At 51.0% G+C, this 14245-nt stretch overlaps 1 protein-coding gene across 3 annotated transcripts in view; it reads left to right on the plus strand.

The window, feature by feature from the left end:
* Gli2 (GLI family zinc finger 2) overlaps positions 1-14245 on the plus strand; it is a 225402-nt gene that overhangs the window by 62990 nt on the left and 148167 nt on the right. Inside the window, exon 1 of one of the 3 annotated variants that reach the window (XM_085688365.2) lies at positions 9200-9297. The exons of the other annotated variants lie outside the window; for them this stretch is intronic. The gene's annotated coding sequence lies outside the window, so the exon portion shown is untranslated. Of the gene's footprint in view, positions 1-9199; positions 9298-14245 lie in introns of those variants that run through there. 3 annotated transcript variants of the gene reach the window in all.

Raw genomic sequence — 14245 nt, forward strand, 5'->3', positions numbered from 1 at the left:
TCTATCGGGCTTTAACAATCTGGAAAGCTAATAGAACCATTTATCACTGGCGGGGAGGGGTCGGATAATTTACTTTCTGCTGTGGCCAGGTCCCACTGCCTCTGATCTGGGGAGCATTTGGAGGATAATGAAGTCGAGCCTGGCATCTAAATGGGTGCGTGAGTGCCCCAGGTGGTTTGCATGTGATTGCAGGGTATGGCCTGGATGTGGTAATGGGGGTGACCCTGCTTCTACCCAAGAGGTTTTCCCTTGGAGGTGACTCCCAGGGCATGGTGATGAATCCCATATGGGGGTGGGTGGGATCTTAATGGGAAGGGCAGTGCCTGGCCTGGGTATCCCCAGCTGGAAGAGTGGTCCAACAGGCCTGCTTCTTGAGAGCTCAGAGACTTGACAGTAGTCAGTGAACCCTCACAGCCCTAGAGGACAAGCTCTGAACTGAGTTTGGTGTATGGCTCTCAATAGTCTTTGTTTATTTATTTAATATATAATGGCCTTATTATTTACTTATGTATTCTTCCATTTATTTCATTCTGTGCATGTGGTAGGTGTACATGTTTGTATGTGTCTGTGTTTATTTGTGTGTGATGTATGTTTGCATCTGTGGGGATGTGTGTGTTTGTGTGTTAGGTATGTGTGTGCATGTTTGCGTGTACACATATGTTAGTATATCTGTGCATTAACAGGTTTGTATGGGAATTTATGCAGAGGGGGTGCACGTGCGTGTGGAAGCCCGAGGTTGACGTGAGTTGTCTTCCTCTCCTGATTTTCATGTTACTTTTGTGGGCATGTTTTCTTACCGAGTTTGACGCTCAGTAACTCAGTAAGACTAGCTGACCATCCAGCCCCTGGAGTCTTCCTGCAAGGGCTGGGATTACAGGCATGTGCTGCCTATGCCTGGTCTTTACGTGGTTACTGAGTGTAGAACTTGGGTCCTCATGCTTGTGAGACAAGCACTTTACTGACCACTCCACCTCTCCAGCCCCTGGGTGGTCTTTGAATCGACACTGAGGGACAAGTGGAAAAAGTCGTCTTTGGCTCCTATACCTGTGGGGCAAGTGGAGAAGAGGAATTCAGGAAACAGGGCCACTGGACTCTGTCCCCAGGAACTCACAGTAGCCCCAAAGAAAGGCAAGGCTTTCCTTTATCTTGAAGATGTGAGCACTATTCACGGCAGTGTGGCCTTGGAGAACAGCAAGAAGGTTTGGGGGATGCGGTCACCTGCCGGCCCCACCCCGCTGCCCTCTTTGTTCGGTCTCTCCTAGAGGAGGCCTCACACCCTCAGACCAGTGTGCGGGCTGTGGGGACACTGTCTTAATCATCGATTTGATGGGTCATCTAGGGGACAATGTCTGGACCTGTTTGTGGAAGCGTTGTCTGTACTGAGTTAGCTGACGGGGAAGACCCACCTTAATGTGGATATTCCCTTTCTGTGTGCTCGATGGAGTTCCTGGGCCCCAGCATGCATTGCTCTCCACTTCCTGACTGTGGCTGCAAAGTGATCAGCCACCTCATGCTCCTTCTGTACCTTCCCTGCCATCGTGGGCTCTACCCTCGGACTGTAGGCCAGAATCAACTCTCCCATCATTCCTTACATTAATTAATGTATCGGGAGTTTTGCCAGCAGCATGAGGAGAGTGGGGTTTATGGAGTGTGGCTTAGGCGGGCTCCCTGAGGGACTGCCTTGGGGACCTGCCACCTTCCCGACACATGGCAGGTACACTCAGCCAGCAGTTGTTGCTGTGTGCTGGTGTCCGCAGAGGGCCGCGCATGGCACTGGTTCATGTTTGAGAGCGTGAACGAAGCTGAGTCTTTGCCATGAGTAGCAGTTCACACATGATGCACAAGAGGCCGTGATGTGTAATTCGAGGGACAGGGTGGACAAAGGTCCTGGGGTCTGTGTGTGTTGCAGGGTGTCTGAGGCTGAAGTGCCAATAAGTAATGCTACCAAAGAAGCTGGTTTTCCAGCCCCATTGAAAAGACTCTTTTTTCCTGGCCCTGATGGAAGCTCATTTCTGAGACTGTCCAGTGGCCTTTCTCAGATACATCTCCCAGCTGGGACCAGCTGGTCCTCTGTCCCTCTCAGGCGGTGACGTCTTGTCCTAGGCAGCTGTCCCTGACTGGTTTCCTGAGAACATGCCCCGGCAAACCCTGCTTGGAGGTGAGAAGATGCTGTTGTGTTCTGGGGAGGCGGGCCCGGGATTGGGAAGTCTGTGACCCTGGCAGTGTATGTTCCCCTGCCTCCTGCCCCCTCCACCCATTTCAGAATCAACATTTGAGCCAAGCATGTCCAGCCCTTAACTTGTTGGGCCATAAGAACCCCAGGATAGCTATTAGCGTGAACTGATACAAAATTGTTACTTACTTAAAGCGTTATGAGGTCTTTTCTTTAAAAATAATTTTGTGTTATAGTTTGATTGAAACTTATGGATTCTGTAGGTGACCATGAAGTGAGTGCTTGAGATTTGAACTCAGGTCCTCAGACATACGGAGCAAGCACCTTTGCTGGAAGAGACATTTTCCTAACTCATTTCTTTCCTAGCTGGGCCTTTTAGAATGAAAAGAGACCCCAGATACCCCAGCCCTGGGGACAAGTCTGATTTATAACCAGTCACAGAAAATATACACGGGGAGATGACCACGCGATGTGGCCGTTGTAAAGATAAGTAACGGTGATTTCCAAGCCGTTTCAACCCTTACCTTTGGGGTATGAAGGGGTCTCTGCAGATGGTAAGTCTTTATCGAGAAATGTTTACTCATAAACGGACACCGAAAAGTCCGGAAATGAAAGCATTCCGCCTTTTATGGAGCCACAGCAGCCCTCTTAGTGGGAGCTGCAAATCACCTGCCATCCGTCCATCCCTCCTGTCCCAGAGCTGGGGGCGGCTGCAGAATAACCCGACTTACTGCCCTTCAGAGCCCGAGGTGCCCTCCAGAGCCCGAGCTGCGACCCTTTAATACAGTTCCTCAGGTTGTTGTGACCCCCAACCATAATGTTATTTCTCTTGCTACTTCCTAACTGTAATTTTGCTGCTGTTTTGAATGGTAATGCCCATATCTGTGTTTCCTGTGGTCTTCGGCGACCCGTGACCTGCATGCTGAAAACGCTGCTGTCGGCGGCGCTGCAGTCCCCACCATTCTGCGTCTGCTTCCTCTCCACCCATGCATGGATCATGTTGCCCCACCTCTAGCTTGGCTTTCTGCAGGGGCTCCCAGCTACCATGGCACCAGATCTAGGTTCTTTGGGCCCGTGCGTCACCAGCCTGTATCTTCAAGCCTGTTGTCCCTCCAACAGGGTGTCTTTGTTGCTGTGTGTGTCACAGGTGCATGAGGGTGCATGTGTGCAGCCGTGCATGTGAAAGCAAGAGGTTGACATTGGGCTCTGGAGATTGATCTCAGGTCTTCATGCTTGCTCACCAGGCCTTTAACCACCAAGCCTTTCTCCTCGGTCCCTCAAAGGGCCCTCTTGCTACCTCTGTACGGCTTTCCCCAAGTGTCTTTTGTTTCTCTGTCCAGGGAGAGCTATCCAGATAAGCCCTTCATATTAATGAACTTGGCTTTTTTGGGGTGCAGGCTTTACCCCTCCCCCTAATGTAGAGTCCCATTGGATAAATTTCCTTTTTCGACTTTTTACTATTTATTTGGCTGTTTTGGTGGGTTTTTCCAGGACAAATGGCCAAACTTGATTTTAAGGATAGACTGGAGTCTGTGCACACATTTGGAGGCTGTCAGTCTCCCAATCCTGGGTCTCCCTAGTAGCACCTTGGGGTCTTCACAGTGCCTTCCAGTGGTTCCTCTAGAGCAATGGTTCTCAACCTATGGGCCAAAGACAATAAGAAAACATAAATATTTACGTGACAGTTCATAACAATAGCGAAATTATAGTTATATGAAGTAGCAACAAATAACTTTGTGGTTGGAGGGGTTACCTCGACACGAGGAACTTTATTAAAAGGTTGCAGCCTTAGGAAGGTTGAGGACCACTGTCCTAGAGGCTCTCTGGATCTTCCCCTTCCTCCCTGGGGCCTTCTGCTCTGCTCTTCCCACTCTCACCTCTCAGATCGCTGTGTGGGCCCCTTGTCACCCCTCACACACCTTGTACCTTTAGGATGTGCCCGTCCTCACCCAGATGACTCACTGAGAGACAGTGGAGTGGCTTGCCATCCTAACGTTTTCATCAGCCATTCCTGGCCCAGAATGGTACCCCTACCCCGTGGTCTTCAGCCCACTCTCCCTCCTCTGAGAGTCCCAAGAGATCATGTCCAGGGTTCTGTCCTGGGCCTTTTCTGTCTTTGGACACCCTGTCACAGACTTTGATACACGCCTGCTCATCTGGACACCCCAAGCCCTCTTGCCTGTCTAACACCCCTTTTCCCTTGGCCTGGATGGGCCTGTGACTGAACCCTAAGTGCCTCATTTCCGTTCTTCTAACGGAGTGAACTGCCGGTCACTCATCAGTCACTGTCTATAACACTCTGAAGAGTCCTGCACTGCAGCCAGCCCGAGGTCCATTATAGTCTTACCTCCTGTCGATTGTCTTCTGAGGGTCTGGATGCCTGGTGTAGGAAGTGAATGAGAGACAAGGGCTAGAAGGGGGAAATGTAGTGATATTTCATTTGTATTTTAATAGATAGAGCCTGCCCTGAAGATCAGAGAGTAAACAGCCTCGCTGGTCAGCCTTACAGACCAGTCAGTGGTGACACACACCTTTAATCCCAGCAGCCACACTAGTTTGCCATAGAAACAGGGTGGTAGTGGTGCACACCTTTAATCCCAGCGCTAGAGGTAATTACAAAACGGGAGGAGACAGCTCTCAGACACAGTCTCATTCTGAGATTCCTGGAGGCAGGATCGCCATTTCAGACTGAGGTAGAGGTAAGAGTCAGTGACTGTTTTGCTTCTCTGAACTTCAAGTTGAACCCCAATTTCTGTCTCTGGGTTTTTATTAATCATGTTACAAGGGTTTGCTGGGAGTCTCCTCCCGAATCCTGTGTTCTTCTGCCTCCCCCTCTTCCCCCCTCCCCCACCATCCTGTACTCTCTGCTAGTCTCATGCGCCTCCACCCTTCAGGACTGCCCAAACGCCAGTGCCCGCCACTTACTGAGAAATGGTGAGGAAACTCTAGAGAACTCTAAAGAACCCCAGCCTCTATCCTTTGGGTTGTGATGTACCCTGTGAGCTTGGCTATGTGTGTGTCTGTATTAGTCAAGGTTCTCTAAAGGGACAGACTGGTAAACTAAATGGGTATGTGTTAGGTATGTATGGATTTGTCAGAGTGGCTTGCAGGCAGTAGTCCAACCTTGACTGTCTCCTGAGGGAAAGGCCAAGGATCCATTCATTGTTCATTCAATGTCTCAGCCCCCAGTCAGTGCTGGAGGACCAGGGAAGTCCTGCAGAGCCGCTGCTCTTCAGCCTCCTTTGGAATTCTGAAGGAGTTTCTAACACCAGGGACGGAATGTCTCTGGGACAGAAAGGATGAACCTGGCAGCGAGAGTGAGGGCAGGCTGGCCAAAAGCAAAACTTTCTTCTTCCACGTCCTTTTCTGTGGGCTGCCACCAGAAGACGTAGCCCAGATTTAGGGTGGGTCTTCCTTCCTCAGATGATCTGGATTTAGGGTGGGTCTCCCATCTCAAACGATCTGACCAAGAAACAAACCCTCACAGGTATGCCCAGCTGCATGGGTTTTACTTAACTTTCGATGTCCTCAGCTGACAACCAAGATTAGCCATCACAGAGCTGGGGACTCCGCCCCTGACAGTGACAGACCCAAATCTGGCTTTGGAACAGTGGATACTTTGAGGAGTTTGGTGCTTCGTCCAAGAAAGAGAGCCATGCCTACCTTCCTGAGGGGCTGGTGAGCAGTCTGGAGATGGCAGGGTTCAGCCAAGAGTTCATCAGTGCAGTGCAATTGACCACTGTGCTTGCTGGGTCCAAAGGAGGAGACTTGCTACAGTTGTGAGTCAGATCAGGCTCCATGTTGTAAGCTTTCTTGTCGGACTATATTTGAGACTGCAGCCCCCAAATAACAACATGGAAATTTATTATTAATTATGAAAGCTTGACATTTAGCTTAGGCTTTTTCCTAACTAGCTCTTATAATTAATTAACCCATATTTTAAATCTGTGTTTGCCATGTGACTGGGTTACCTCTCCTCAGTACGGCACATCTGACTTGATCCAAGTCTGCTGATGAAATTCATATGCCTAGCTTCCTCCTCCTTTTCCTCTCTCTCCCTGGAAATTCTACCTATTCTCTCCTTCCTAGCTGTTGGCCCCCCAGCTTTTCATTACAGTGATCACAGCAACAAATCTTCACATGGTATACAAATATCCTACAACACTGACGTCCTAACAGTACGAGGCTGACGGCACAGAAAAGCGGGAGAAAGCTGGGTCTCTGACTGCAGGACCAGAGACTCCCTTCTTCCTTCTCAAAGCCATCTGACATCCAGCCCTGAGCTTCTAACAGTCCTAGAAGGAATGAAGATATTCCAGAGAAAGAGAGACCTGTACCCCCTTTGGCTAGGCTACCAGACTGTTCTAGTGATGGACCCCAAACAACTGGAATTTTCCTCAGAGTTTCAGAGTGGGAGAAGGAAAAGGCCAAGTGGCAGCCAGAGGAAGACCTGGTCTCCCAGGAAAGGATTTCATAGTTCTGACTGGTTGTGCAACCCCCTTTGCAAGAGGTGCTAAAGCTGAGACGAAGTCAGTGATGGGCGCGAACCACACTTGGAGTCGGATTGTATTCTTGGCTATGCACACCTCTGGCTCTCTATTTAAAGTCAAACCTCATCTCAGGACCCCACAATGGACTCAAGAGGTATCACTGGCCCTCCGTGTTCCTCTTCCCAGTGTGGCCACAGTGAACAACACTCTCTTTTCTCTGCTTTTCACCATTACTGTTGGTTCATTTCATTGGTCTGCTGAGGACAGGTGGCCCAGCCTGCTTGTGAGGGCTGCCAGGGCCCAGCCTCTGTCCCTAACAGCTCTGGTCACAAGCTTGTTCAGCCCAGCAGACATGAGCTGAAAGGACCCTCTGCGGTCTCTGTCTCCCCATGGATGCTCTGCCTCCTTCCAATCCCTGACTCCTTCCAGGCCAGATCCAATTAGCCAACTGTGCTTAGTTCAGAAGGCGTTTGGATGTTTATGGAAGCTTCTGGTTAGCATGCTGCCAAGGCCACCCGGCTACTAAGTGCTTTAGTAAGGATCTGAACTACTGCCTGATCCCTCCAGGGAATGCCTTCTTCCTTAGGGTCTCATTGGCACCCTATTTCTATGGCAACCTGCTCTGGAAAGTGGTCGTGGCCCCTGCCCTCTGCCATTTTCCTTCCCTAGTGTGCTGGGACACAAGCAGTTTGCTTACTGCTGAGAGAGGTGTCCTGAGGAAGGCCTAAGGCGCTTGAGGCATGGAGTTTAGGGCTCCAGGGTGCTTATCACTTGTGCGAATTAATTAATTAATTAAGGGGCGGATGGGCATGCGCATGCCATGGCATGCTTGTGGAGGTCAGGGAACTATTTTTCAGGGGTTGGTTCTCTTCTTCCATCCTGTAGGTCCCTCAGGTCATTAGACTTCGTGGCAAGTGCTCTTATCCACTGAGCCATCCTGCCAACTGTGTGTGTGTACATGTGCACACATGTGCACTTGTGTGCCCTGGGGTTGCAGGCATCCCCTGCTATATGGGCTTTGTATTTTGATGTGACTATCAAGATGTAATCCAGGTTTCATGCTTTGCCAACTGAGTGATCACCGGCCCCATCTTGTTGTTTGAGATAGGAGTTTTTATATTTCCTTGACCTGCTTGGAACTCAGTATGGAGATTAGGCTGCCCTGGAAGGGTGAGTCTCTGAATGCTAGGATTATAGGCATGCGCTCTACACCTGTCTCTAACGTTGCATTGTTCTCCCCTCCCCTTCCCCACCCCACCTGTATTTGGAGGCACCAAACAGCCCCCCGAATTGGAAATTTGCTTCTAGAGTTGTGTGACCTTCAGGGAGTGCTTTCTCCTTGAGAATTTTGGGGTGCAAGGGACAGTTATTTCACACTCTGCCCCTCGTCTCCCTTTATCTTTTTTTTTGTGTGTCAGCGGCTGAACCCCAGTGGCAGGCCCAGAGAACCCCGTGCCATGACCTTTGTTCTCAGTGCTAAGCCGTCTGAGGTATTTGCATCAGTCCGTCATTGCGACTGTATTCATTACTGTTGGGGGAAGGTTCTTCCCCACCTCCAGCCCTCAGTGATCCTGTCAGCTGGGAAAGACTGGAGAGCATGGGGACAGGGCTTCCCTGTGGTAGTGCTCTAGAGGGGTTCTTTCCAGCTGCTTCTCACCCCTGGAGGAAGAGTCAGGGAAGTCTTGAGGAATAGGGAGGCTTGAGCTGGGTCTTGAGGGAGAAAAGGTGCTTGTCTTAGTTAGGATTTCTATTGTTGTAATAAAATGCCATGACCTAAAGCAACTTGGGGAGGAAAGGCTTTGTCTAGCTTACAGCTCCGGTCACACTCCAGCACTGAACCAAAGTCCCTGGAGACCTTGGAGAAATGCTGCCGACTGGCTTGCTCTTAGCGCTTGCTCAGTTTGCTTTCTTAAACACCCCAGAACCACCTACCCAGTGTGATCTGGGCCCTCCCACACCAACCATTAGCCAAGAAAATGCCTCACTGGTTTGCCTTTGGGCCAGTCCTAGGGAGGAATTGTCTTAATTGTGGCTCCCTCTTCTCGGATAACTCTAGCTTGTGTCAACTTGACAACAAGAACAAAAAGCCCAACCAGGGCAGAGTTCAGGAGGCTGGGAAGTGGGGCATATAGCTGTCTGTGTAGCTTGAGGGCAGTTGAGACTGAATCTAGGGACAGTTGACTGCTTTGCCAGAGGGGCGGGCAAGGAAAGACCTAGGCTGGACCCTTTCAGTCTTCTGCATTTGTTTTCGTTGGTTCTGAGCTTTCCTTGACTCCCTTAGAATCAGGCAGCAGACAGAGTGTGGATTTGGGTCAGTTCCTGTCCCCATCACATGCCCCAGAATGTCCACTGCCAGTTCATCGGAGCCTTCAGCTGCTGTGTTCCATTTGCAGCGAGCCGTTCACTGGGGGCCCCTGTTAGGGAGACCGCGCGCTTACAGCCTGGTTGGCTGCCAAACTCGCTGGAAGCTGAGAGGGTTAAAGCACCAAGCCAGCTGGTGAACATTAGTTCCCCTCTGCGTCACGTCACTGGCTGATGGAGAGGCAGAGAGTGAGCTGGTGGCCTGCGCCGGAGGGAGCTGCCCTCGGCTCTCCCAGGGGGCCACATGGCCTGGTGCCCATCTTGCAACTCCAGGTAGGCTGGCCATGGTTGCAGTGTCCTGAAGTGGATGCTGCCGCACATGCTGTGTGTGTGTGTGTGTGTGTGTGTGTGTGTGTGTGTGTGTGTGTGTGGTGTGCGTACATGCATGTTTCTCTTTGAAAGAGTTCTGCGCTGGCCAGAAAGAACTTCATGGAAAAAGAAAAGGCGTGGGGGATAGAGAGAAGAGAGGGGAATGGCTCTCCCCAGAGAGTGGGGAAGGGCCGACTTTTTCTTAAACCTCCAAATGTTCCAACAGCAGCTAGGGACAGACTTCTTGCAGCCTCCTCTAAGGTGGTGCCCCATTCCCCTCTTCCCAGGGCATGCAAGTCCCTAGAGGCCAGGGAACAATTTGCTGAGGTGGCCTAAGTACATGTTTTCTCCATCTGTTTTTGTGACCAAGAGGAGTTTCAAAGGGGTTGCCATGTGCCGAGTCAGTAGCTAGTGTGTGGCCGCCCTGCGGTTTCACATGGCTGGCCAAGACCAAGACCTCCCTTCCCCAGAGAAATTCAACAAGGGCTTTCAGGGTCCTAAACACCACGCTTACAGTGACCTGCCCCTGTGAAGGCTGTTTTACTGTGGCTCTCGCTGATATCTTGGCCATCAGTGTGTGATGGGGACAGGGTTGCAGGGAGGGCTTCTAGGCAGAGGTTACAAAAGTACAGATGTGCGGGGAAGGTTTAGTTGTCCCCTGGGCCTCACAGATGGAGTTAAGAAGCATGCCTTGGGATGTGTGTTTTCCTAGTTTGCTTGGAGGTCAGGAGGGAGAAAAATGTCCAAATTAGGAATGGGCTTGTGGCTAAGCTGAGCGTAGCGAAGAGGAGAGTGTCTGGTGTGGACGCTGAGATCTGAGGGACACTTCTGGCCAAGGAGGGGCCCCTTGGTGGTGGAGAGTCTCATTCTGGCTTCGGCTATCAGCTAGTGTCTTATGGCTCATGTTTGAGTCCGTTGTAGGGGGTCTCCACTTTCCAGGGGACTCCTGGCCAGTCTTCCTCCTCACTCTCCCCCTCCCCGCCGTTTATCAGCTCTTTGAGTCCAAGTCGACCTGGAACTTGCCATGTAGCCAGGGATGATCTTGAACTCCTGACATTCCTGCCTCCTGAGCGATGACTGCACCACGCTGTACTTTTGTGGTGCTTGGGCTCTGACCTTGCGGGGATGGAACTAGAGTTCAAACACACAAGCTAGGCAACCGGGCCATGCCCAGCCTTCACCTTCTCCCTAACAGAGAGCTGGGAGGGCCGACTTAGGGACCTTAGGGCATCATCACCTCTGAAATCACCTCTCTCTGCTTTGCCCCAGCCAGCCCTTTGTGAGGTCTGATCCTCCATTACTCCCAGAAGCAAGTGCAATGTCCTTATTACAGACGGGAAAGCTGAGATGACCAGTCTGGGCCACCCAACTAGGTGGCACTGGTCTTGGGAGTCGTGGTTGAGGTTCATTGTAGTCAGCCAGCCCTTTCCTTGGGCTGGGCCACCATCTGTGCTATGCAGTGAGTGTTCCTGTAAGTCTTTGACGCCACAGGGTCAGGACACAGTGGCCTGGGCAGTGGCTGCTCTTTCACGGGATTTTGCTAGGTCCGTGTGTCTAACGTGGAGATGGACTTTGGTGACTTAGGCCTGGGCAGTGAGCCAAGTTCATGCTCTCACTATGCCAGCGATGCCTGGACAAAACATCAGTGTCCTGTCCTAAAGCAGGGTGAAGGGATTACTGCTGGGGACACACTGCGCTGCTGGCAGCAGGACACTTCCAGCAGTGCTCAGAAGGCCACAGAGTCACGGTCGGGGTGACTGTGATGGCTAATGCTGGTGCTTCGCTGGGCTCTCCCAGGAGACAAACCGTTGGGCAGGTCTGTGAGGAAGTTCGGGTTTGCTTCACTGATGTGGGAAGACCCACCCTGAATGTGGGCAGCAGCAACCCATGGGCTGGGATCCCGAACTAAATAAAATGAAGAAAGTGAGCCAGAGCAAGCATTCACCACTCTGTGACTGTGGTGCAATGTGACCAGCAGGTGCCTCAAGCTCCTGCCTCCATACCTTCCTGCCATAGTGGACCGTGCACCCAAACTGTGAGCCAAAGCCATCCCTCCCTTCTTCCAGCTGCTGTTGTCTGGTGTTTCACTTCAGTATCAAGAAGGAACCTGATCCAGTGGGTGGGAGTCCCTGGTGACCTGCCACAGAGGTTTCGCTGTGTGCAGCAGATGCTTAGGGCAGCCCACCAGAGGGATCCCAGTTAGGACAAAAGACAAAAGGACAGCAGGGTCCTTTTGGGAATGTGTTCTGAAATGGCTGGCTGACCTTGGTGCTGCAGAAGATTTGTGACCCCAGATGTCTGAGGGCTCCTTGTGGGGTGTTGCTGTGGCTAATATCAAGAGTCCCCCCTGAAGTCTTCAACAGAGAAGTTCAAACCATATACTGACTCTATTCATTGAGGTGTTAAAATGTTGATGGGAGTTGGAAGATATAAAACACTTGCCTGGCATGTAAGAAAGCCCTAGGTTCTATCCCTAGCACCCTATAAACCAGGCATGGTGGCACATGCCTGTAATTCCAGAACTCTTGGAGTAGAGGCAGGTGGATCAGGAGTTTAAGGTCACCCTTGCTTCGTCGCAAGTTTGAGGCTAGCCTTGGCTGCATGAGACCTTGTCACAAACAACAGCAAAGTAGATAAATGCAAAAGCGTACAGACTGGCGCAAACCATCCTCTGCCTCCTAAGGGGGAGCATCATAAGCGAGAGACCATTTCCTTCCTTCCCGTCCTCATTTCTGCTCTCCTCTCCTGCCTACTTCCTTTCCCTCTCCCTAATTGCTCCCCGCTTCTTCAGTCTCTCTAGCCCAGGCTGTCCTTTAAGTCACTCTAGCGGAGGATGGCCTTGAGTTCCTGATCCTCCTGCCTCCACTGCTCAGATTCTTGGCTCTAGGGCTTTATAACCCCCTCACTCTCCATTCCCCCGACCCCAATCCCTGGGTCTGTGTTAGGGTCTTTTCTTTCTATTCAGGGCTTATCTTTTCCAGCATAGCTCTAAAATTGAAAACAAAAATTAAAAAAAAAAGTTAATTCTCTCGCTGTTGGAATTCACAGCTTCAGCAGGGTTGTGAAGTCAGAAGGGTGGGCTTCCTGTCTTCATCCAGAACGCAGATTGAAGTCATCCAGGCCTCTTACCTGGCCTTTCCTTCCTTCTCTCGTGGAGATGTCCACAGCACGACTCCAGCGTGGTGAATTCCAGAAGCTCTTGTCTGAGCCAAGTGCCAGGTGCAGAGTCTGTGATGAGAGACAAGTGCAGGGTGGATGGCATCCATGGACCAGCCCGTCTTGCTCTGATCCCTTATCTTGCGTTTAGAGCCCCTCTGGTCCTGGTCATAATATGTTCTTCAGGGACACTTTCTCGTAGCCAAAGTTGAGTTGAGTCGCCGTTGAGTTTCTATCATGGGAGCTACCACTGGTGTCACATAATGGGAAGCTACAGCAGTGCAAACCTATGAGTCCAGCTGCTCTGGTGGAAGGAAGGAGCTGGAGGCACGAACAGGCGGGGAGACCCCCATTGGTATTGCTGGGACTGGTGTCTACGCTCCTTGACAGGCATGGGAGAGGCTGAGGATTGCACACACTGAGATCTGCTTCCACGTTTCAGTGGGAAGCGTTGGAGGTGTGTTGACACACCCCTTGGATTGCCACTTGGGGCCTGACGTGAGTGGGTGGGGCTCGGAGTGTTTGCTGGAGGCTCCCGTAGAGAACCCTGGTTTCCTTGACGGTGGGCTGCGAGAGAACTGCCCTGCAGTGGGACTCGGGCTGAGGCTGATGTAGAGGGAGCAAATGCCTGTGAGATCCTGACAGGTCAGGACCACAGGGATAGTGCCGGTCATGCAGGCTGGGAAGGTCTGCCCTTTCTGTCCCCACAGGGTTTATGGATGTGATGGCCGTTGGCCTCATTCCTATAAAACTAGGCTCAGATCGAAACTTTTCATGTTTTATGGGCTGAAAGCAGTTTATTGGTCCAGGGATGTAGCTTAGTTCCTAGGGGGTTTGCCTGGAGCTTGAGGCCCTGGGTCCTATCACCAGCCCTGCGTAGACTGTGATTCCAGAAGGACAGGATCGGAAGTTCAAGGTCATCCTTCCCTGCAGAGTTTGAAGCTGCCTAGACCACCGGAGAGCATGTCTCCAAGCCACACAGGAAAGAAGGAAGGAAGAAAGGAAGGAAGGAGGGAAGGAGGGAGGGAGGGAGGGAACGAAGGAAGGAAGGAAGGAAGAAAGGAAGGACCAACAAACCCATAATTTGTTAATTAATGGAGTGCTGTGACAATTTAACTTTATTTGAAAAGTAAGAAAAATATTTTTCTGATTTGTTGGCTCTGGAAGCCAAAGTTGCCATTACTTGCTAAGTTTACCTTGGGGTGTCTTCTTAAAACACACACACACAATTAACTTAGTGTGTGTGTATGTATGTGCACTGGCTCCCGTACAGTGGTCAGAGAACAACTTCGCAGGGTCAGTTTTCTCCTGCCTTGTTGAGCCGGATCTCTCTTGTTGTCTGTGAACTCCAAGCTAGGTGACCAATGAGTGTCCAGTCAATGCTCTGGTCTCCGCCCCTTGTTTGTGGGCGGAGCTCTGGGGTTGCAGATGGAAACCACTGCATCTGGCTTTTATGTGGGTTCATAGGATCGCGCTCAGGTCCTCAGGCTTATGCTGCAAGTGCCATCTCCCTGGCCTGAGCTACCTTTTTAGCAGTGGAAAGCAGCAGTAAAAATCAAACGCAAAGAGGTTATGTCATTTGTTCTCTGTTGCACAGCATGTGTGAAGGAACACAGCGAGAAGATAAGGCCATGAGGTCTGTTGTGTGGAGAAGGCGACTTGATCAATAGAGAGGGGCTAGAATTTGTCTTTTCCCTGAGCTGGGCATGGGAACTGTAGTAGTAACTTCCTACCCTCCTTATCACAATTCCTACGG

This window comes from Myodes glareolus, chromosome 5 (genome assembly GCF_982192425.1).
Source record: "Myodes glareolus chromosome 5, mMyoGla1.1, whole genome shotgun sequence".
In the NCBI taxonomy this organism is placed as follows: domain Eukaryota; kingdom Metazoa; phylum Chordata; class Mammalia; order Rodentia; family Cricetidae; genus Myodes; species Myodes glareolus.